This window comes from Monodelphis domestica, chromosome 4 (assembly GCF_027887165.1).
Source record: "Monodelphis domestica isolate mMonDom1 chromosome 4, mMonDom1.pri, whole genome shotgun sequence".
Lineage (NCBI taxonomy): Eukaryota > Metazoa > Chordata > Mammalia > Didelphimorphia > Didelphidae > Monodelphis > Monodelphis domestica.
This window is the reverse complement of record NC_077230.1, coordinates 298,954,886-298,981,133: the sequence shown is the minus strand read 5'-3', so window position 1 is coordinate 298,981,133 and position 26,248 is coordinate 298,954,886. Positions and strand designations below refer to the sequence as shown.

Here is a 26,248-nt window from a genome sequence, read left to right as displayed (position 1 = left end):
CTCATCTAGCTATGGAAATAGTTTTAACAAAATTGTTTGCCTGAGGAGTATGCCCCTCTATAGTATCATAGATTTAGAGTTAGGAGGGACATTAAAGGTCATCTAGCCAATCCCTTTCCATTTAGAGATGAGGAAACTAAAGGCCAGAGGGCCAAAGAAGCTTGCAAAGGTCACATTGATGTCCTGGCTGATATTTGAATACATGCCCTCTGATTCCCAATCTGGTGCTCTTTCTGCTATGCTACCTTGGTGGTCTGATCTAAAATAACCAAAAGTTCTAGGCTTAGTGTTAATTTTCTGAGCAGAGGGATGGTAGCTGAATAGGGAATATCATGAATTTCTTTTTTTTCCCTAAACATTATTTTATTTGGTCATTTCCAAACATTATTCATTGGAGACAAAGATCATTTTCTTTTCCTTCCCCTCCCTCCCACCACCTCTCCCATAGCATGAATTTCTAACACCACCAAATTGGCTAGAGTTCTTCTATAATTTTTTCTCTTTTCAGTTCAATCAGAAAAAATATTTTCTAAGAGGACAGAGAACTGGGACTTTGGAGTGACCAGAAAGGAATCATACAAAAATGCAGTATAGCACAAAGGAACAATCAAAATAATACTGGGGATAGGGAACAATATCAGGAGAAAGATAGTGGATAAACATATGCTAAAGAATCTAGCAACATGCTGTCAAGGAGGGTAGAGGAGTATTGTGGTTCTTGGGCAATCTTACAAAGCAATGAACTGCTGACTATCAAAACAAGGATGATGTTATTTAAGTGAGACAGGAATATGAAACCTAGGATCTTCTTTGTGAAGAGGATGGAAGAGTAGTAAGATAGTGATAATGAGATATAGAGATTAAAAACAAAATCCACATTTGTGGCTGGATTTATGGAATAGTATAAAAGGGATAGGATGAGATGGAAGAAATAATTGGACACAGGAAGAATAAAGAAGATATAAGATGTGGAGAATGAAAAGTTTAGAGGGAACAAACTATAAGATAAGAGTACACTTGTGGCTAGAGGGATTGAACATTGTAAATTTTATGTCAATTTTTTATGGAAAGTCACATATAATATTTAAAAGGAGTACAACAGATTCTGCTATGTATCTGTAAAATGTATAAATATTTTTGACAGGGTAACAATATTCATCAACAAGGGTATTACAACAGACGTTAAATGGAAGAATTGAAATGTGTTAACTGACATTTCAGATGAAATGTGCACATTTGGATAGCCATTCTGACTATTATCTTTCTTGCTTGCTTCATTATTTTTAGTGGAGCCCCTAATGCTAAAAATTATTTCTTACTCCCTTATATAACAACATTTTCCAAATACCTCTCTTGGGCTACTACTCAATAGCAATGCTAACTTCACACTATGATATTTACAATGAAAATGTTTTATTGCACAAGTATCCACTCTTATTAATAGTCAAAATATACATAAAATTTCAGTGACCTTTGGCGCACAAGCCATATATTTTGAAATACCAGTGACTCACTTTAGTTATACATAAGACTGAATGTGTTCAATGGCTGCTAAGCCAAACTTATCTCATCAAAAGTACCTCAGAAAGAACTAACCTATGGCATAATTAACTCTAAATCAAAAGGTATGTATGAAATGGGAAATATCTAGGAAGATTAACTGGCATTTCTGTTGGAAACTTTCACTATAAGTCAATAATATCTGACTTTTAAAAGATATGTATCCTGTTGAAACTCTAGTAGAAAAATAAATTCCAGGAGTAAACCCTTTAATTATAACTGACAGGGCTCTTTTGGCTCAATAAACACAGTACCATCTCTTTAAGAATATAAATGCTTTGAAGAAGAAAAAACTGATGAAAGGAAAACTGCAAAAGAATAAGGGACTTAAAAGTCCAGAAAGATGTGAATGGAAAGAAGCCAATAATAAAGAGTAAAGAAAAGCTAATATGGCAGCTGCTGTAAGTTAATGAATAGCACAAAAATATGGCAGAAGATTAAAAAAATGCAGAAAAAAATGATGGAGCTTATTGCTTTCTAAATGCCTTCTAATTATGTTAGAAAAATGTCTCAAGAAATTGAGGGGCAAAAAACACAAAGGAAAATCTTTTTTTTAAAAGTTTGTTATCTGTGGCTTTTTATTTTTCCAGTGGAAAGAAGAATTTGGTATACTGTCTTTTGACAAGCATACCACATACTAGAAAACTACCTCACCAAAAGCTTAGTTTGTAAATCACTCTTTTAATCCGAAGAGCTTTATTTCATACAAATGATCTGTGGTCCTCTGCAGATTGTCCCATACAATGCTTCAGAGTTCTTGGATCTCAGCCCTCAGGATGGCTATTCAGCACAAAGTCTGGTCAGCCTACTGAAGCTATTTCCTTCAGTTATGTCAAGGCTGCAGTAATCTGTTGGAAAACAAGCTGTCCTCCCCTTGTAGATCTTAGTGTCAGATTCACTAGATTATAAATTAGACCCATAGCTACTGTCAAGGAAAGGGATAAAGGAAGATAATGCAAAGCTCAAGTATTTTTCCAAATGTTTAATCAATTTATGCCCTTTAAAACTCTGTTTTAACATTAAAAAATACTAAAGGACCTAGAAGCTGGTAATTTAAGAAAATGGTATTTTTGTCACTGAATTAAAGTATTTCTTCTTCCTTTACCCAGGAAAGGGAGGGGGTGGTGGTGGAGAAAACATAGCTTACAGAATGTTAGAATTGGAAGAAATCCATGATGTTGACTTCTCCCAATTTCTTTACTATTTCAGGTGAGAAGTGGCTTGCCCAAATTCAGTCAATAGTCTTGGTAGTGGAATCAGAATTCAGGTTTTCTGAGCCCATTTGCTTCTACAACTGGTTGCCTCCCTTATATTAACCACTGTGAAAAATTCAACAAAACAAATGTTGAAATGAAGAAGAGAACCATTAAAGTCTACAGTAAAGACCAGAGATTTTATGATGATTACACTCTATCCATTCTATTGTAGATAGGTCTGAGAGTGAACTTGTTGACTAGCCAATTGCCAATAAACTATCATGAGTCTGACCCAAATTTTATTGCAGTTTATTTCTTTAGAGAGAAGGCTAGTCATCCCTGTACCAATGCATGTCTCACAAAGAGATCCTGGCCTCTTTTATAGTGTTCAAATATATAAGCAAGTCAGGGGGTGGGTTCAATAGAATTTCAAAGACAGCAGAAGATGATGATGATGATAAAGATAGTCCCATTGCGGAAAAACACAAAGCTAGCAGGTTAAAACTGGGGCTGTGGTTGATGTCTCAAGCCTAAAGTCACCAACTTGGCAGGTACCTCATGGTCTTACTTCAAGTAAATGAAGGCAAGATGTACAAGATGGAGCCTGAACCAGAAGTTTTCTCATCCCTATGGAACCACTGGAAAGGAGCTGGAGATGATTTTTAGAGTTTTTTGCTTCCTTTTTTTTGCACATTATCAGACTATTTGCCTTTTTTACATTCTGATTTACAATCCAGTCTTTTCTTCTACACACTAAGAATCCAAACAAAGATATTAACTCTCTCCTGAATGTGGGGGGGGGGGGGGGGAGGAGAATTCTCCTAAAAGAGAGATATGATATCTTAAAAATTCTTATGTGGAGACTTGATTGAAGGCCATCTTATTCAAAAATGCATGCTTAAAATCTAATTATCTCAAAATTAATTTTTAAAAAGTATTTAGAACTGTGCCTGAAATATGTTAGATACTTAATGTTGGTTCTCTTCCCCTTCCCCTAATTCCTTTCCCAAATATGAAGTTTCAAGTTCTCTGAAGAAAAAAACTTTCTTCCATGTTGTAAAAATATTGGGGATGGTCTTCATGAGTTGATATGATGGAAGAAATTAGTCAAGTTTTTGCAAATAGAACTTCTGAGAACTTAGCAAGGTTGACCCCTAGAAGACAAGGAATGCAGCCAGTCACTGACCTGTAACTTAAAGCCTTTCCATTATTATCTGCAAGATCACTACCATCACCTTTATGGACCAGGAGGCAAACAAAAATAGCTTTTTGCTCCTCTATAGTGGAGCTATTTCCTATTATATTAGCTTTAAGAAAGGAGACAGATAATATAGAGCATCTATTATGAATTTATTATGAACCAGGCACTGTGGTAGGGTGTTGGGAATATAATTATAAGCAAAAAGAAAGACAGTCTCTGCCCTACATTCTAATTAGGATAATATGATACATAAAGAGGAGTTGAGAGGGGGCTGCTTTCAGGTAGAAAAGTAGTCTGGAGAGTCAGAAGCTAAACTTGGTTAGAAGTGAAGCATGCCTGGCACAAATACTTTCTCTTCTTCCTAGAAAGAAAAACTGCAGAGATGAAAAGACTTTGGGGACTAAGGTAGAAAAAGAAAAGAATCAGGGGATGAATCAGTTTAGAGGATTATATTCACAATTAAAGATGTTATTTTTGCTTTGATGATAGATAAAAAATGTTTTGATATTTTGATATCTTAAAATTCTTAGGATTTAAGAAGGCCACAGAAGTCAGAGTCAAGTGCTACAAAGGTAAAAAAAACAAAATGCAAACTCACTCTACAAAATTGGATGCCTTTGAGAAAAATATTTCAGTGATTTAATGCACTGAACTTAGATGGCTTACGAAGTTAGTCAAACTTAACCACCGCACAAATAAGGTATTAAATTTGTTCTTGAAGGACTCCTGGGATTTTCCCTTCTTAGCTGGCAGTAGTTGTACAACTCTGGAGTATTACAAACACATTCTTATAAATTCCTGAATTCAGTGACCAGGAAGAACCATCAGAAAAGCAGTACAATTAAATGAAGGGCATGAGCTAGCACATGAGAGGATTGTTAAAGAGGATGAGTCCAAAGCATGGAAAATTCCATTACTGGAAAATAAAGCCTTCAAATGTAAATTTTGCCACAAAGGTAAAAAAAAAAAGGCAACCACTAAGAATAGTACAATTGGCTGGGCAAATGAATAAATCAGAGAACTCAAAAGTTGCATTTTATTACTGAACTGCCTAATGATATAAATGAAGATTTTTCAAAAGAAAGAAAATGCTAAGTGATAAAATAGCATAATAAATTTTTCTGTAAAAATAACTAAGAAAATAAATTCTATCTGTTCTTTATACTTGCCCTCCCTACCTCCATTAAAAAAAACAAACAAACAAACCCAAATACAACCTTACATTTATCAAAGGGATGCCATGGTACTCTATTAACTATTTTATACATATGTAGAAATGTAGCACTAGAGTTAGCCCTTTTATGTTAAAATACAAACCTGTAACCCTAGAGATGGAACAGTGGCTGCAATTCTGCCAGATTTAGCAATGCTAAAATAGCTTAGAAATGACAAGAGGACAAAGAACACATGTATCCAACTGAGGCTGTGGAGGAAATTCTGACTGGGAAAGAAAATTTGATGATGAACCAAACTATAATGTTGCCAGCTACCAACGTCTAACATACATTATCACTTTTGTCCTTGCTGCTTCTCCCTCCCCTGGCCAGAAAAAGGGGACCTTGGGTAAGGAGAATACACTTAGCTACCTTAAGAGAGAGTTGAGGCCAAGTTCAACCCTCTCAATTTATATTGCAACACACACAGTTATTTATAAGCTATATGACAAATATTAAAATTTGCAAAAATAAGGCCGATTCCTCTGATAAATGATCAAAGGATATAATAAGGCAGGTAGGTGGCACAGTGGTTAGAATGCCGAGCCTGAAGTCAGTAAGACGAGTTTTCAAATCTGGCCTAGATGCTTACTAGCTGTATGACCATGGGAACTTGAGTATCTTTGCCAAGAAGACCTCAAATGGACATGACTGAAATGACTGACCAACAACAAAGGATATATGACCAACAACAAAGGATACAAACAGGCAGTTTTCTTAGGAAGAAATTCAAGTGAACAAAAGTCATATGGAAAAAAAAATATGTTCCAAATCACTAATGACTGAAGGAAAGCAACTGAGGTTTAATATTCAACAGATCAGCAAAACTGAGTAAAAGGAAAATGATACATGTTGGAAGGATGGTGGGAAAACAGGCACATTAATGCACTATTAGAGGGACTGTGAATTGGTCTAGTCAGTCTGCAAACTATGCCCCAAAAGTTCCTATGCTATGCATTCTCCTTAATTTAGCAATACCATTATTACTAGGTCTAGACTCCAAAGAAGAAAAAAAAATAACTTGTATGCACAAAAATATTTAAAAGTAGCTTTTTATGGAGGTAAAGAACAAGAAATCAAGGGAGTGCCCATTAATTGGAGATAGCTAAACAAATATAGAGATGTAATCAAATACCACTGTGCTTTAAGAAATTAAAAAAGGGATAGTTTCAGGGACACCTGAGAGACTTATATGACTTGAGGGAGACTGGAGTAGTAGTACCATGAGAACAATATAAAATAGTGGAACCATAAAAACAAAGAACTTTGAAAGATTTAATACTGATCAATGATGATTCCTGAGCATTGATCATGAAGCATGCCACCTAACACCTAAGAAATACGTACATTGCCTCATGAGAGAGAATTTTTGCACATGCCCAATGTAGGAAATGTTTTTTTTTTCATTCTTGATGAAGATAAGAGGAAGAAAAAAATGCTTGTTTTTTTTTAAAATAAAACTTATTATGAACAGCGGTATCATCAATGATAACCATGTTTTGGAAAACTTTAAAGCAAAATACAAACTTCTTAAACAAGAAATATATGTGCATACAATTTTTTGTTAAAATTTATAGTTATAACTTAAAACTTTTAATTTTATTAGGATAAAATAATGAAATTATGTGCATAGATTGTTTTATTTTAATATGATAATTTTTGGGAAAGGAATGGGGGGGAGTATTACTAAGTCAGGTCTGGGAACTACAGTCATACTGTAATGCAAGGTGCAGAATTATAGACTTATAAAATTTTAAGATAGAATAGACCTTAGAGGTCTTCTAAACCAACTCTATTTGGCAGATAAGAAAACTAAAGCACTGAAATTGTAACTTCTCCAAAACGATGACAACTATATTAAATTCAATACATTTTTTTTCATTTTAATGAGTTTAATTAATTATAAAAATTAAAACTGTTGAAATGACTTCTGAAACCAAAAGATATGTATCAGTCAATATGGGGAACAGAGTAAGGTACAAGTGATATTCTATTTGAAACCTGATTATGCTTATTAAATTTTTAACTTATGTGACTGTGGGCAAGTTATGACCTTTCTAGGACTCAAGTTTCCTTACCTGAAAAATGAAAAGTATTGGATTACATAAATCTCTAAATCTGTGACCTTATGAAAATAGTTTAGCATACAAGTAAAATGTCTCCTAAAGGACATCCATATGGACAGAAAGTGCTTTGCGATGTAACTTTACTGTTTAATGAGTATATATTGTAGATTGTGTGCCCCTATAACACCTAGCATGGTATCTGCATAGTTGGTTTTTTTTTTTTTGGTCAAGAACTATGATTTCATCAACGTAGGGAAATCCCAAAGAAATAATTCTGTCAATGCATGTAGACAACTCTTCTGCAATTGGGTTTTAGAAAATTTCCTAGGATGCTGCGAGATTAATTGATGGCTTGCTCATGGTCATACAGCTTAATCTGAGGCAAATTGTGGTCTTCCTGACTCCAGAGCTAGCTATCACTATACTACCTTTCCAGCACATAACTCAATAATATTGCTGAACAGAATTTCTAAGTACATTCTTATAATATTTTATCATTTGGAAGGTGCTTTACAGTTTGCATAGTTTCTCATTTGATTCCCGAAACCACACAAGATGGTAATACATATTTCCTTGTAAAATACCTATGATATAAACACTGCTAGGATTATCTCCACATTACAGAAGAAGAAACTGAGTTACAGAGATTAAGTTGCTCATGGTTACATAGCTAGTATGTTTAAGAAGCAGATCTTAAGAGATGATGCCAGGTCTCTTTATATTGATCAAGTTCCCTCAGAGTTTATGAGAATGTCTCAGACGATGAAAGCAGAAAATGGATCTTAAGAGATAATTTTTTTTCTGCTATATTTTTATATAAACTTAATATAAAGTCCTGAGAGATAAAGTGAGTTGTCTAAAGTTACACATCAAAGTAATGGTAGAGGTAGGCCCAGAACCTAGGGTTTCCGAGTCTCTAATACTGGGGGGGTTTGTGTTCTTTAGTCATATTATATTCTACTTTCAATAGCTATAGATAAATCATATTGCATTAGAGATACCGAGTATGTGCCATAAAAGTTGAAAAATCCCAGAAATAATGACTTATTTTCCAAATAAGTTTTTATGGCTAGTGTCTGTTTCTAATATCATCAGAGTTTCTCTCTCACTCTGTATCTCTCCCACTCTATACCCCATTCCCCCTTCAGAATCATCCCATTTAATAAAAAGTATTTTTTTTGAGAGAAAAAAGTCAGAGCAACTGATTGATAAATTGAAAGTCTGAAAAGAAGTGCACCTGTGGAGCTCTCACCTCCACAAAGGGATAATTTTGGAGGTATCTTCTCATCTCTTCATGAGTCTTACTTGTTCTTTATGATTTTGTTACATTTTTACTTTTTGTGTTTGTATTTTTTTTTATTACTCCATTTACTTTGTTCTAATTACTGTGTATATTTTTTTGGCTCTGTTTACTTCAATCTGAATCAGTTCAGATAGAGCTTCCCATGCTTCTATGTATTGATCACTCTCATTTTTTCTTATCGCATAGTAGTATTTTCTTACATTCATGTACCAGACTTTAATTGATGGGCTTTGTTTCCAATTGTAGTTTCCAACTATTAAAAAAAGTGCTGCTATAAATATTCTGAAGTACGTGGAGACATTTTTCTTGTCTGGGGCATAAGTTCAGGAATGGGGTCTCCAATTCAAAGGATAGGGACATCTGAATCACTGTGTAATCTCAAATTATTTTCCAAAATAGTTGTATCATGACACAGCTCCGACAACAATTAGCATGAGTATTTTCCTATAACCCCCTTCACACTCTTGCCTTTTTGGGTCATTTTTACCAATTTGCAGGGTATGAGGTCATCAGGGTTGTTTTGATTTGGATTTTTTCCTCTGGTTGTAAATACTTTGTAGTTCTTTAAAAAAAACTATTTATTCACCTCTTTTGACCATTTATCTCCTGGGAGCATGTCTATTAGTTTTGTATATTTATTGTTTATGTCTCTCTACATATCTTGGATATCAAATGCTTGTCTTATCTTAAATGCATTAATGTTGTTTGTGCAGAAGCTTTTCAGTTTCCAGTTTCTTTTTCTGCTGTACTATGTTCCTTCAATTATTTTAATCTCTTTTAAGGTATCCCTGTTCTTGCTGATTCTTTCTCCTTCACTAATAATTATTCTCTCTTCTCATTTGATGACCTCTCCTCCTCTCCTCTGCTTTAGCTTGTCCTATTCCTTAGTAGTAGTAGTTGTTTTTAATAAATTATCCCTTACCTTCTTAGAATCAATACTGTTTATTGGTTCCAAGGCAGAAGTGTATTAAGGGCTAGACAATGGGAGTTAAATGACTTCCCAGAGTAAGACAGTTATGAAGTGTCTGAGACCATACTTGAACCCAGAACCTCCCATCTCTAAGCCTGGCTTTCAATGGCCCTTGATTTGGCCCCAGTGTATTGATCATTTCACTCTATCTCCTCCTGCTCCTCCTCTTATAACACCTTCTCATCTTGTATTATAGTTCTATAAAAGAAGCATTTACCTGTAGGCAGTATTGCTAGGTTCTGGTCAAAATCCTATTCATTATCTCACTGTTAGCTCCACCAGATTTCTATCTTCCCTCATCTCTTTTTATACATGCAGAAAGAAGTCTCTTAACTCTCTTATCTCTCTGTTGCTGTCCTTGCCTATTGCATTCATTCACTTGCAATTCTGTTGTTGGAAGTTCCAAGAGCCACAAAATCTCTTCAGTTTTGTTTTCTTTCTAAACATGTTTCAACCTCATCTTTATTGCTGAATGTCCAACTTTTGTTCTCTAGGATAAGTTCAGATTTGTAGGATAGGCTATTCTGGGCTGAATTGTTTAGCTCCACTGCTCTATGGAACATATTCTTTTCTCTTGTACTTTTCCCAGAGTGTACAAAAGAGTTTCGGGTAATTCCAATGTCCTTTATTTTGTATTTGAAGGGATTTTTTTTCCTCCCCCTGATGGCTTGCAAAACTTGTTTTTATATTGAATTGTTTGTTATGTGTTTTGGAGTTTTCAGTCTTCATTTTCCCCCCCATTTTTTCTTCCAATTGAAATTTTGTTTGTAATGTCTACAAGTTCTAAGTATTCTTCATTAAGATTTTATCAAATTCTTTTGGGAGACTGCTTCTTAGGTTGTCTCTGTACATTTGATCTTTGAGTTCTTTATGTATGGCTTATATAGTAAGCATATTTTAATTTTTTTTCTCCTTTCCTTCTAGTTTGTTTTTCTCTTTGGTATTTTTGGATTCCTAATCTATTGCTTTCTCTCTCTCTTTTTTTCTGTTGAGACTTGCCACTACAGATTCAAAATTTTCTTTTCTATTATTCATTGTTTTTGCTGTTAAAATTCTGCTTTCATAATTCTCATTTCTCTTTTAAGTTTTCAAGAATACTGTGTTATGGTTCCATGTTCTCAAATTCCAAATGGTATGGATTTATGTTTATTTTCATGGGCTTTTGTGTTTTCTTCTTCCTGAACTCTATAGTATTTTTGTCTTTCCCCACTTATTTTCCTACTCACTTTCTTACTCCCTATCCCTCTTTGAGGTTTCCTAGGAGCTAGATTTCAAGTTGACTCAGCATCCTCTCACATTCAGCAATTCAACAATTCACCAGTTTAGGTCTCTGCCTCAACTGACTTTTGGGTGGTTGGAACTGGCATAGCTGAATAGTGTGCTCTTCCCTCATACTTGGTGGAATGCTGTACAATCTCTCCTGTCCTCCCCTTCCTCCCCACCCTCATCTTGTCCTAGTGACCTGTTCCTCAGTTCTTTGTAAATGTTTGTTTCTTTCCTTTCCTCTCCTAAGGTTGATCAGCAACCTTGATGATATGGGAAAATAAATCCTAGATTTGTGATCAAAGAATTTTGGTTTAAATACCCACTCTGTTATCATCTGCTTATGAATTAATCCCCCCTCTATGGTCCTCAGTTTTCTCATTTGCAAAATGAAATGAAAAAGTTAGATTAGACAGTCTTCAAATTCCTTTTTGCTCTAAATTCTGATGTGATGACTTTTTTTCACTTTCAGTTTACAAAGACCAGCTTTCAAGTTGTAGATGGAGTATGTCCTACATACAAAAGGAAATGTTCACATCAGTGAAATCATATACACCAGAAGCATGTAAATATGAGCTTGTTTTTTTGTTAGGTAACACTATCTCCCCATTTTGTAGATGAGAAAACAATCTTAAAACAAACAAATTACTTGAAATACATTTAATTTCATCTAATATGTAATCATCTTCTTGGTTAAATAATGAATATGGAAAGGAATTCATACAGATACTGAATTCAAGTGGAACATCATAGAAAATACGGTGTATTTACCATTTGCTAACTTCTGTCTAATGATACTTAATCTTCAGAGCCTATAGTCTGACTATAAATCAAAGGATGATTTTCATAGCTGACTTGTGGAGATTTATCTCATTGTTTTATGATTTTAACTTGTTTTGCAAATACATTGTTAATTTCATTACTGACATGTTGAGTTGAATTGTTCCATGGCTATGACTGAATATATCATGTCCTGATGTATCAAATTCTGTTCCTGCTTCTTCTAAAGTACATCATCTGATGAAACCAACTCGTTAAAACAATAAAAAAACTGAAATGTAGAAAAAAGACAAAATTAGAAAATGGTTGAAGGTTTCTGAGCTACAGGGCAAACAATCATCATCAAATTATTAAATCCTTAATATGTTGGACACTGTGCTAAGTGCTGGGGATATAAAAGTTAAAAAGGAAACAATTCTGACCTTAAGGAATTTACATTCTAATTATATAATCTACAGCCATATATGTACATAAAGCATATTTACAAAATGAATATTGAGAAGGGATAAATATGCAGAGCTGGTGGGAACAAGAAAGGCTTCATGAAGAGGGGTAGTGTTTGAGCTTAGGTATTCCAAATGACAGAAATGAGAAGGGATGCAGTTCCAGGGATGGAGATGGTTCCCAAAAAGGCAGAGTCAGAAAGTGAAAAGAACAAGCAGTGGGTCAGAATGGTTGGATCACAGAAGAAGATGAAGGGAGTATAAATTATAAGAAGACTGAAAAAATGGAAAGGGCCAAGGTTAAGAAGAGCCTTTAATGTCAAAAAGAAACTTATAAGTTGATCCTAGAGGCAATAGGGAGTCATCATTAGAACTTGAGAAGGTAACATGATCAGGCTTGTTGTGCTTTAGGAAAATAACTTTAATAGTTTAGTGGAAGATGGAGTGGAGTGGAAGAGGCTTCAGAGTGACAAAATGGGAGACCATTGTAGTAGTCTAGAACAGTGATGTCAAATTAAAACAGAAAGGGATTTCTATAGGTCACATATAGAGGTAGAAAACTATTAACAACATTATCTGTTATATTTTTGCTACATATTTTCTAATTGCATTTTAGTCTGGTGGAAGCCCTTGAGAGCTTTGATATCTCCAATCTAGGAGAAAGGTAATGAAGCCCTGAACTAGCTATGAATGGAAAGGAGAGGGTCTACATATGTGAACTACACTGTGAAGTAGAAACAAGATTTGAGAACTGACTGATGTGAGGAAGACTGTAGGATGATGGTAAGTATGCAAAATCTTGCTAACTTGAAGGATGGTGGTACTTTGGACAGTGATAGGATAAACTGGAAGAGGTGAGGGTAGATAACATGTTCTGTTTTAGACATACTGAGTTTGAGAGGCCTATAGCATATTCTGTTTGAAATGTCTAGTAGACTGAAGCTCAGGAGAGTAGGATATAATATATAGTTTAAGAGTGATCTGAATAATTAAACTCATGGGAAATGATAAGGTCACTAAGAGAATATAGGTGAAGAAAAAGGTCTGGGACAGAGACTTGGGAGAACAGCCAGTTGGAAGGCATGATGTGGATGAAGAATCAGCAATGAAGACCAAAAAGAAACAGTTGATCGGGTAGGACATGAGAGCAGTATCCTGAAAAACTAAGGAGAATCTAGGAGGTGAACATGGCCTAACTTGCTATTAGGAGGATTACTCCAGAAGCAGAGTTAATAATGATGGACTAAAAAAGGAGAGACTTAAGTGGAAATGTCATTATAATAATCTAGGTGGAAAAGACATGACAGGTTAGTGCGAAGGAAAAATCAAAGATGACTCTAAGACAAAGGTCCTTAACCCACCTTAAAAAAATTTTTTTTATAACTATAGTTCAATATAATTGGTTCTTCTAGAATCTTCTATATTTTATATACTTAAAAAGACTGTTCTGAGGAGTCCATGACACCAAAAGGTTAAAAATCCCTATCCACAATTTAATGGAGTGACAATATGTAAGCAAAAAGTTTTCTACAGAATAAATGGGAAATAATCAACCACCAAACATAGGCTCTGGAATTCAGGTTTTTTTGAGAAAGGTTGCCTATAGAAAGTGGGATTTTATCTGAAGGATATCTAGGGAATATGAGAGGTAGAAATAAGAGAGAAAGCATTTCATACAATGAAAACACTTAAGAGTCAGGAAATAGTGCTTTATTTAAGGATCGGCAAGGAGGCCAGTGTCAATGGATTTCACATAATGTGTGTAGGGGGTGATAGGGTTGAGAATGGGTATAAGGTATAACAACACAGGAAAAGTAGAAAGCCATTGAAGTTTATTGGTTTATGAAGGGAGGGGAGGATGGAGTGTGACATGGTCAGATCTGCACTTCAGGGAGGTCACTTTGAGAGCTGAGTAGAGGATGGATTGGAGTGGGGAGAGATTTGTGACAGGTAGACCAACCAACAGGCTATTACTTTAGGTATGAAGTGATGAGTGCCAGTACTAGGGTGGGTGGAAACATTTGAAAAATATTTTATTAATACTCATTTTTTAAAAATCCTGTTATTTCCCAATGATACTATAGTCCTTTCTTACACAGACCCAATAGAATTATCCTTTGTAAGAAATAAGTATAATTAAGAAAAACAAATTAACACAATGACAATCAGGAAATGTCTCTTATGAGCAGCAGAAGGCACATTTTATGATCACTCATCTGAAATCATGATTGGTAACTGTCTAATGCTTTGCACTACACTGTTGTGTTTTGTATGGTTCCCAGGACAGTGCCATATATGTGTGTGTGTATAATAAATATTCTTAAAGTGAATTAAATTGGAAAGCCAGTGAACTAGGTCTAACAAAAATATTTAAGATTCTGCTGTGGAATTATATGGACCATATCAGGGTCGTTTGTAATGCTTGAAATACTGAAAAATAAACAACAGCCAAGCCCTAGGCATCATTAAAACAAGCAAATGAGGTTGTCTGTAGTTTCCTTATTGGTTAAGTATAAAAATAATTATCTCATTTTGAGTTTGTCTGTAATTTCCTTGTTGATAAAATAAGTATACTTTTAATCTGATTTTAAAAGATGTTGCAAAGCTATTATTGATTCTAAATTATGCTGCCCCAAAAATTCACATAAGAAATATCATTAAAAATAATTGACTTTTTCTACCAAATTAAAAATCTTTCTTTTTTCAGAATGTAAGAAGAGGAAATAGAAGGTTTTGTTGATTTGATATATGCATTCACATTCCTGCAATAGTCAATTCTGTTAAAAAAAAAAAAGATTCACTCTAGGACAAAATGCACTTAAATAGGTCAATCTGTATATATAGATACCCTCCCCCCATATAGAAAACTATACAGTACAAACTTATGGGTTATGTCAATTAACAGCATATAAAAGCACTTAAGATGATACAGCAACGTGATTTAGACATTAGTTTGTAATGTGCTTGGAAAATGAAAAGTATTATGCAAATACTAAGAATTATTATATATTAAAAGCTCTTGGTATATATATTACATGCATTATTTATTAAATGCCTTTTAATAGGCCAAAGAGAATTTCATATTTATCATCAATATTGGCTGATTTAGAGGAAAAAAATGTCTTTCATTAAGAAAGGGTTAGGGCTAATGATAAGACTTTTTCATAAGCCTTCTCTAATACATATATAAATTGTTATTCCTTTCCTTTCTTCCTTCCTTAGTCAACTGCATCTGAGTTCTATTTATTCTTTTTTGTCATTCACATCTTATTCTTTATATTTATCATCTCTCAAAATTTGTTCTCTGTCAACTATTCTTTGGCATCTTATAATCTATTTTTTTTTTATAAACAAAGAAAATAGGATCTTGTGGGGTTTTTATTTCATGTTACATAAGACTAGATACTGGTAAATAAATTAGTAGTCAGGATTATATATAAATATTATACTCCTTTTACTATAACTGTTTCTGAATGCAATCTTTTATGTTGTGGGCATTCAGAAGCATTCATGATTTTGGGGGAATATGTAAATATCTCACATATTCAAAAATAATTCCTCAGTATTTCTTTGTAATTCTCTGCAAAATTTACCCAAAAGAAAAAAATTTCATCCATCATCCCTAACTCTTCTACCTAATTCTGGTGCTAGCTAATAATCAGAAAATATTCTACCAGAAAACCAAAATAAACTAATAAGCCTAGTACACCAAATATTTTACCAGCATACTTAAAGACCAAATTTTATCAAGAATATTCAACATTATAAAGGTAATAAAATACCAGCCCAATGGACATGACTGGTCAAACGGACAAGGAAAAATATCAAGTTATGTATAATTTTCTTCCCCCCAAAATTTAAGTTCACATTAGGAAAAATATTATTATACAGACTATCTAATATAAATGAAAAAAGTCTTACACCTATGATTCTGAACATCCAGTTTCTAGTCTAAAATCAGTACTGTCTTGGGAAAGAATTTTGCTGAGCCTCAATTTCCTTGTTTCTAAAATGGAAATTAAAAAAAAAAAACAAACTTGCAAAACCAAGCAGAGCAGGTGTTTACTCATCTGCTCCCTGACTAGGTTTTGGATAAAAGGGTAAATCTGCTGATCCCCTGGATAAGAGTGTGATGGTGTTAGGCTCTGTACCCCACTTATAACACTTGGAGCTCATTTGTGAAGCCGCTATTGTGTCCTCTAGAAAATACTCCCTCTTCCATTATCCCACTTACAAAGCAATCTTGGCTTTTCTTTGTTTAAAATCAGTATAAAATTAAGAATCTTTCAGATTATTTCAAAACTCCATTCTCCTTCCCTGCTACCACTTGTCTAGGCAATTGCAGAACAATTATTAACTTTTAGGATAGTAAACATTCAAATGCCACACTGGATTATACAATTATTTATCTCACAAGGAGCCCCTGTGATCATATCTCACAGACTGAGGTCAGGAGGTTACACACTAAGGTCAGGCGAGGGCCAAATTATTATTACATTCAAGTTATTCTCAATTAATCTATGGAAAGAGATTGATGCTGCTGAGATCTGGAAGAGCAGCCTTGCTTAGAAAAGTTAACTATGTTCAGGTAATCTCCAAAAATGAATTCAGGGCTTGCACACAGGGGAACAGAGGCCTGTCAGTAATCTTTGTGTGTTCACAGCCATGAAGTCACCAATCAAATACAAAGAGTAGGTGTGATCAACTGTACTCCTTATCATAGACTTTGTGTGGTTTTAGATTACCAGTGTTTGGCTGAAACAGTCATTTACTGGGTAAGCATTGATTGATTAAATGAGTCGAAAGTTGCAGTGTTACCAGAAGACCACATCTCCCAAGAGGTGAAGGATCAAATTCACAAAGAATCCTATAAAACCTTATTGAAAATCTTCCCAATGGAAATTAGTACATTACTGATTTTTACCTCATCACCTGGACCATGAAGTGTGTTGAGATGTCATTCAGTGTAAAACTAAAATAAAAATGGGGCCATTAAGCCATATCTGAGGATCCCTAAGTGCCATATAATGTCCAAAATCCTACGTTTATATTTTTTATTTTTTAAATTAATACATTAAAATCAGATAAGAACTACACTTTTAATTGGCTTTGACCACAATCAGGAGTGTAGGCAGCTATGTGATGCTGTCAGTGAGAAGGTACTTGAGATAGATACTGCATCATCATTTTAAGGGAGATCCAGTTGAGCAGCTTCATTTTAGTAGAAGAGCAGGCAGATCACTCAAGGCTATCAACCTCCTGGTCCCATGAGCAAGGCATCTGTAACCAGAGGTATTCCAGGTTCCTATAGACCTCCATAGGTGCAGAGTCTCATTCATTCATTCATTCATTCATTCATTCATTCATTCATTCATTCATTCATTCTCTCTCTCCTCCCCACCTCCACCCTGTCCCTCCCTCCTGGGGCCCACAGTCAGGGTACCACCCCCAATTTCTACTTTAAAATTTTCTATTTAAGCACCAGATTCTATTCCTTTTTGTCTGCTGAACAACACTCATACTCTATTAGTGGCCACTTTTCTTCAGCTCTTCCTACACAAGTAGTAAATGTAGCAAAGTTTTCAATAATTAATCCTTGGTAAGTTATTATTTACCTGTTCCTAGGAGCCACCACCCCAACTGTCATTATTTCACTTCACCTCCCATTTATCAGAATAGTTCACTTATATACTGCTTGTCTTCACTTGTCCTATTGATATTCCTTGTAAAACGGACCCATCTGTGTGATTTTCAAACTAGATTAAACGTGGTTATGAAGTCCACAGAACCAACACAAAATTGTGAAGCAATAAAAAACAAAACAAAGCAAAACAAATGGCTTTCTTTCACCTTCCCCTGTGGGACTTTCCTACCTGCCATCCCCCTCCCCCCCACTCACTAGTGCCTAATGCTTTTATGATACCTCATAGCTCTCTCCAGGGCTTTGGCCACTTTAGCACTCTAAAAGAAAGCCTGAACACTCCAGTAATACTCATGCTTCTAACCTGTCCCAATCCAACTTCCTCATACACATGATCATGTTTAACATCCCAGAGCGCTCCATTATTTTCTAAGTAACCTAAATTTGGCTATGCTACTTCAAACATCAGAGATGTCCATGGAAAAAACATAAGATCCTTGAGACATAAAAAGTTTCATTTTTGTCATATATTTAGAAAGGGAGTTTTAAATGTGGGTCTGCAAATAGATTTCTGGGGAGGGGGTGAACTTAGATGAGAAAAAATTATAACTTTATTTTCACTAACCACTAACTGAAATTTAACCTGTCCTTCAATTATTTAAAAGATTTTTTTCTGAGGAGTGAGTGAACAGGATTCATTATAATACCAAAGGGGTCCATGATTCAAAAAAGGTTAAAAATTCCTATAAGCAGGTGCTTAATAAAAGCTTATTGATTTCTGACTTCAATGGTATGGATATTCCCTTCAATAATGCAGATCAGAAACCTGTTCCCTTCCCTTTCATGCCTTTATAGATAGAAAATCTTCAAGGGTTGTTATTGCTGAAAAAATTCTCAGCTTATAGCCAGTCTAGTAAGAAACCTCTTTAAATCCTGACAAAGTGGTCTTGATATGACAATATTGATATAAAGCCATATTTAAAGACCTTCCAACTTGACAGAACCTATGAGAGCTTGCCCTGTGCTGGTATAATTTCTGAGAGCCAAGGATTACCTTCATACCAGAATGAAGCATAGGAAAATAACATTTTGCTGGGAAGAGGCTATTATGCTAAGGGTACTACCCTTTCTAGACAGCACTTTCATTTTAATAGGACCTTTTAGAAAAAATGCCTTAAGAGATAAAGTTAGAAAGGTAAGTTGGAGACATATTCCAGATCTTTATGTATATTATCCTGCTGGTAATTGGGAAGGAGGAAGGAAGGGAGTAAGTTTTCATTTAGTGTCTGTTACATGCCAGGCCCTGCTTTACAAATACTATCCCACTTGATCTTCACAGCAACCTTATGACATTAGTGCTATCATCATTTTAGAGAGGAGAACACTGAGGAGCTAATGATGGTTGGGGAATTGGGGAATAATATAATCAGTTATGCACATTAAAAAATTATTTTGACCATGGTGTAAAACTTTTGTTATGTTAGGAAGATAAGCAGGTACTAGAAAGATTGCTAGATTTGTAGTTCATGGTCTTAGGTTAAAAATCTTGCCTCTGCCACATTTTCAGAAGTCATTTAACCTGTTTTCTCGTAACTACAAGGGCTCTTCCAACTCTAAATTTATCATTCTATGAGGAAGTCAAAGTATGACAGGACTATGACTTCCCTAGTCATCATACTACTCAATGTAGTCAACAAACAGCATTAGCTATTTTGGCTGTTGCTCTTTTGAGTTATGGTGTTTAGTGGGTAGTAGTTCATAAAAATCCCTATTTTTTCAGAAAATTGTCATGCTTCCCAATTGTATCACTTATGAATTAATTTTGTGAATATGGGAGACTTTAAAAAGATCTGGATCATCTAGAACCCTGTAATAAGATAAAACATAATAGGGATAACTAATTTTGTCCTTCAGTGAATTGGCTCTTCCAGGTCTGTGACCTACAAATTTGATAAGTATGCCATCTGTGCAATGATAAATAGTACAGAGTTCTAGAGTCACTGCAAGGGATTCCTTCTTCCTGACAGAAAGTGAAGCATGAATAACTACTTTTTGGGTCCAGTAGTTCTACTAATTCTAAAGTCTCCTACCATCAACTCCGGGTCCACACTTTGGGTGAATGAATCTACTCAGTTTTGAACCAAATGTCATTAGGCCATGCTATTCTAATTGATCAGTCTCTTAAAGATGCAGATACCAGGCCATGCTTCACCCCAAGTGTAACTCCTGGTTATTTGTACTCCTCCCATGAAGTAAAGATATCTTTCTACTTCTCCATTTTTCTAACACTGCTGACAGTGGACCAGCAAATATATATACCATTTTTTTTTAACATTTCTATTTTCTCCTGTTTATAACTATCATTCCATCTGGCAGCTAAATAGAGCAGTGGATAGAATACTTGGCCTGGAGTCAGGAAAACAGGAGTTAAAATTTGTACTCAAACTCTTTACTAGCTATGTGACCTTAGGCAAATCACTTAATCCAGTTTTCCTTAGTTTCCTCATCTGTAAAATGAACCAGGGAAGGAAATGACAAACCACTTTCATTATATTTGCCAAGAAAACCCCAAACAGGGTCATAAAGGCAGTTTTGTTGTCTTTGGCTTTCTTTCCCAGCCCAGCCTTAGCCTCTTCTGTGATTTAGGTCCAGACAAGATGTATAAGCTAAAACTAAGCTTTTACAGCAGTGGTTCTCAACCTTTCTAATGCTGTGACCCTGCAATACAGTTCTTCATGTTGCAGTGACCCTAAACCAAAAAATTATTTTGGTGGCTACTTCAAAATTGTAATTTTGCTACAGTTATGATTCAGAATATAAATACCTGATATTCATTATGTATTCTCATTGCTATAAATTGAGAGGTTGAGAACGGCTGTTTTAGTCACCCCCCTACCCCTTCCCTTTGCTTCCATTTTGCAAACCATGGTTGATGAGTTGGTATGTGTCCATACTGGTCTCTTTAGGTTCTTTTCCCTTTTACAAGAAATGTTTCTGTTTCTCCAAAATTTCTTTGAGTTTTCTATCTTTCCCGGACTGACTGCTTCTGTTGAATTTTTAGTTCATGGGATCTTACTTTTAATTTTTCTTAAACCTTTAAAATGTTAGCTTAGCAAAAAGCTCAAGATGAGCTTTTAGCTCCCTTCTAGCCCCCAATTCCTAAATTAACCAGCTTAAATAGTCTCTTCTTTGGTAATGTTATTTTGTGTTTTAATTATCTTTCTCTATTGTGAAGTTAATATAGATCGATCAATGATAAATGATACCTTAATGCTCTCCATTTTTTATTATACATTCACATATTTATATAATTATGGTTAGCTTATAGTTGTTTTTTCTTTTTTTTTTGTTGACACTATCATTCCTTCCATTTCTCTGAACATTTTTCCTATTTAGGATGAACTGGCTAACAGTATCTATTCTAATGACATCCCCATCTGGTTATCCATTCCCTTGCCACCCTGTACAGTTTGGGGATATGTATATGTATATGTAGGTCTATACATCTATCTATCTATATGTATATAAACTTCTACAGTTTTATCTACTTTTAATTTTTTTCCCTTTCGGTGAGATCTTCCTAATAGTGGAATCACTGAGTTTAAGAGCATAACCAACTTGTTTTGGCTTGTTTCCCCACAGTCAGATTGCTTCCAAAATTATGAACCGATCTGCATCATGAGCAGCATTGTATGCCTGAATCAACTTGCCCAGATGACCTTTTCCTTGACTCACATGAACTTTAATAACTTTATTATAGGCAAATGGATGAAAATTATTTGAGAGCTCAGTTATTTTAATTTGGATTTAAAATTTTAAATGAAACAAACATATGTTCAATTTTTTATTTACTACTTGCATTTCTCTTGTGTCTTTATTTATATATCATTTGTTCACTGGAAATGAGTATTACTCCTAAACTTTTAATCTATCCCCTGTAAATTCTGCAGCAGCATCAGACATTTATTAATTCCCATTCTTCCCCTTCCCCATGTTTCTTTTCATTTTAGTTTTACCGTTTTTCATTTAGCAAACATTTTGGACAACTTGAAATATATTAGTTTTGTCCAAATCATGTTATCCATGGCTTCTGTAGAAAAGAATTAATTAGTACAATTAACTAGTAAAAGATAGAATGCTGGGTTTGGAATCAAGAAGATATGAGATTAAAATCCCACCTCTGACACTATTCATCTACTGACAAATCACTTAAAGTTTCTGAGCCTCCTCTATTTCCCAATTTGTAAAAGAGAGATAATAATACCTGCAATTATACATAAAGAGAAAGTGGAAATAAAGCACGTTACAAAGTATTTTGGGAATGTCAGTTATTAGTGTATTTTAGTCCACATTCTCCTTCACCTGATAATACTCCCCTTTTGATAGAGATATTGTCTTCCCTCTCCTCATTATTCTTCCTTATCTGACTGCTTTCTGTTTTCTTCTTAGGTTTATATTCTTCAAAACCAGTTAAGTATAGGTATCTCCCAAGATTCAGGTCTCTCCTTTGCTGTATCATATTCTTGCTAGTTATATTTGCTGTATCCCCACTATTTTATTACAAATTCTTTGAGGACAGGGATTTTGTTTTTTATCTTTGTACACATTTAACCCAAGGTCACATAATGGAAATATATGGGTGTTCAAGGAGAACTAGCATCTCTGGTTTCAAGAAGCTTTAGTGCTCACAACAGCTACACCTTACTTAGTAAAACCATCTTGCTTGAGGGAAGGGGCATCTTTTTATCTTGGTATACAGTGATTAACATATAGTAAGTGTTAAATGAATATAATCTAAATTGAAATGAGTATAATTTTAAATTGAATTCATTGATTTATCTTGTAGTATATAGTATAGTTTGGAACTAAATTAATTTCTCCAAACATATTTATTAAACTTACTGATGACTTTTTTCCCATAGTTTAATCATTTCCTCCTTTTCACTACCCAAATCTAATTTATTATTTAGTCACACACCTAGACTTGAAAGGAATTTCAAAATTTATCTAGTTCAACCTCCTCATTTCACAGAGGAAAGTAAAGCCCAGAGAGGATAGGTGACTCACCTAAAGTCACACAAGAGGCAACAGAGGGTGAGATCAAACCCAAATCACCTAATTCCAAGTCCAGTTTCCATTCTTCATGCAATAACTTTTATCAACTGCCTTTATTTCCACATAGCAATAGTATTTTTTCCTCTCACATTCTCATATATAAAATCAAGGTGTTGGATTCCTGTCACTTACATAATTGTTGGAACAACTGATTAAATATCTTTTGTTCTACAAAGATAAGCATATTTGTCTTCCTCCAGGAAACTAAGATCCTTGAAGGCATAGACTATCTCATTTTGTCTTTGTATCCTCAAACCCCAACACGCTACCCATCAAACAGAAGGAACTTGGTGCCTGATAATTAGATCTACAAAAGCTGCCTACTGTCTTTTAACAAAGTCTCCTGTTCTATGGAATCCTGATACACAGTGCTATCTATAAATGCTGTTGGGGGAATGGATAAACAACAGCATCATCATAACCTATGTGTTGGGCACTGTGGTAAAGGCTTCTTACAATTATTATTTCATTTGATCCTCATGACTCTGTGAAGTAGGTGCTATTAGTATCCTTGTTTTACGGTTGAGGAAACTGAGGCAAAGAGAGTTTAAGTAACTTATTCAGAATCACAAAACTGAGGATGGATTTGAACTAAAATCTTTCTGACTCTAGGCCCAATGCTCTATCTACTTTACCACAACCTGTTTTACCTAATATATGAATTAGTGAGATATTAGGTTGCTGGGAACTCTGGGAGAAAACTAATTTCTAGGCTTACTTTCTAGCATAATCTCATGTGATTCCTTACCTTTATCATCCAAGGTAGCACAATGATAAAGACTTGAGATGCATCTAATATGCCATAGTCTTATTCACCAGGACTGTATTAATAGATCATGTTTTCAATTGTATGGAATCGGATTGACCCATTTTTGCTTTGGCAAATTATATAAGGCAAGCAAGCATATTACCAGTCCAAAGTCTTGCTTTGTTATAGAAATAGAACAATAAAGATACAGAAGAATCAGGTAACTATGGTCAGAGATATGTAAGAAAATAACTACAAATAAGGTAAGGAATCAGAGAAAGAGACAACTAAGTATTAATGGGGGGGAGAATAATATAAGGTTTTAATATCTAAGGAATGACTACCTTGAAATTCCAAAGAGTACAGAACTGATTTCTTCAATATTCCAAGGTAGAACAAAGATTAGACTTCTGACTTGGACTAGATAAACAGTAAGAACGGAGAACACAGGAAACCATTAAGAACAATAACTGAATTTACAAGAGATCAGTACTTCTTAACATAAACTCTTACTAAGCTGTCTAACTATAATTTTCCTACTTGTACTAGGATTTTACCCTGTGATTTCTAATTTGATTATTTATTTCACTCTAAATAGTGGGTTGAGTATAACGAAGGCAGTCTGCTGAACCAGATTAAAATGTAACTGAAAAATGTTCAACAAAATAAATAAAAATACCACAAAACATAATGTTAATGTGGTTTTCTAAGTGAGTGTGCAACTGCAATGATTTTTATGTATGGTTTAGTGGCCCCTGTTTCTATTTGAATTTGACAACACTGCTGCAGAATATTTCCTATTAAGGCCAAGTACTGAAGCCTGTCCTTAACTTAATTTCTTGTGTGAAGTAAGAGGCAGTATGATACAATGGAGAGAAGTGCTGGTCTCGAAATTAGGAAGGTCTAGGTCCTGAAGTTCACAATCTACATCCAAAAATTTTCCAAGACTTTTTGATCATGTAGCTTCTCTCTTTCCCCTAAACCTGCAGACTTTTATTATTATACATATTCAGATGACCCTCAGATCTATTACAATCTATGGAATGTCTACAAGATTGAATTATGAGATTTAATCCATAAGAATAATTTAAGATTAAATAAAACACACAAAAAGCACTTAGTACAGTATAGCAGGTGTTAGATAAATACTTATTCCCACCCTCTTCTAACTGTCCAGTAACAGTCTAGCTGTGTGACACTGGGCAAGTCACTTAATCCCATTTGCCTCAGTTTTTTCATCTGTAAAATGAGCTGGAAAAGGAAATGGCAAATCATTCCAAGAAAAACCCAAAATGGGTCATGAAGAGTCAGACATGACTGAAAATGATTTGACAACAAAGTTAACTTGACGGCTAACAGACTGGACATTCTGTAAACAACTTAAACTTATTAAATCCGAAACTGAAATCATTATCTACACCCTGCTACCAATCCTCCCTTCTTCCAAACTTTGAATGGTACCACTTTCCTTCAGGCATCCAGGCTTACAACTGGGGTGTCATTCTTGATTCCTATGTCAAGTCCTGTCATTTCTACTTTTGTAATATTTGTTGCATTTTATCCACTTCTCTCCTCTGACACTATCACCACACAAAGTAGATCCTCTTCACCTCATTCCCTGGATTACTGCAATAACCTGCTGGTTGGTCACTCTGACTCAAGTAGCTCCCCACTTTCAGTCCATCCTCTTCACTCATCTGTCAAAGTGATCTTCCTAAAATACAGGTCTGATCATACCACTCCTCTATTCAGTAAATTACAGTGGCTCCTTATTGCCTCTAGGATCAAATATTAAACCATCTGCTTAGTTTTCAGAGTCGTTCATAACCTGCCCACTTCCAACTTTTCTTACATTCTCTATGTACTTTGTGATCCAATGACACTGGCCTCCTTACTGTTCCTTGAGCTAGACTTTGCCATCTCCCAACTCCAAGCATTTTCACGGCTAGCCCTTATGGCTGGATCTTTCCTCTTTAACTCCAACTACGGGTTTCCTTCAAGTCTCACTTTTGGCAAGAAGCCTTTTCCTGTCCTCCTTAATCAGAGTTATCTCTCCTCTGATATAATACCAAATTTATCCTGTATATATCTTATTTGTATTGCTTGTATTTTTTTCTACCCTATTAGACCACTTCTTGAAGAGGAATTGTCTTTAGCCTTTCTTCTATTCTTGGTGCTCAGCCCACTTAAATAAATGCTTGTTGATTGGGAGTGTAGTTAAAGAATGAAAGTAAGGAAATGGTCTAAAACCTTTATCAACTGTTCCCATTCTCTCTATCTAAAGGGCCACAATCCTAGTTCTTGTCTGTTAACTCCTTCATACAACACTATTCTAATAACCAAATTCATCTACCTGTTCCTAATTCAAAGATACTTAACCTTTTTTTGCTATGAATCCCCTCTTGGCAGTCTGATGAAGCCTATGAACTTCTTATAATTTTTTTAAGTGATTAAAATATTCATGATTACAAATGAAAATTATATTGTCATAGTTATCAATATGCAACCCACTCACCCCATATACACAAGCTCTCAGTGTGCCAAGCTAAGAACTCTTGCATTAACCTTACCCCTTTTCTTCAATTCATCCTTACAGCTGTCAAAATTATTTTTCCTAAGGCCTAGGTATAACAAAACTTCCAAGGCTGTTTTCCATAGTATAAAAACTAAGTGTGGTAGGGATCATACCTTCAAAATATTTCTATCTTTAGAAACTAGCATAGTAATATGTACATTATAACCATTTAA

General features: G+C 34.8%; 1 protein-coding gene across 3 annotated transcripts in view; it reads right to left on the bottom strand.

Moving 5' to 3' along the window:
• POLR1D (RNA polymerase I and III subunit D) overlaps positions 1-26,248 on the bottom strand; it is a 58,847-nt gene that overhangs the window by 30,395 nt on the left and 2,204 nt on the right. Inside the window, exon 1 of one of the 3 annotated variants that reach the window (XM_056794720.1) lies at positions 23,845-23,868. The exons of the other annotated variants lie outside the window; for them this stretch is intronic. The gene's annotated coding sequence lies outside the window, so the exon portion shown is untranslated. Of the gene's footprint in view, positions 1-23,844; positions 23,869-26,248 lie in introns of those variants that run through there. 3 annotated transcript variants of the gene reach the window in all.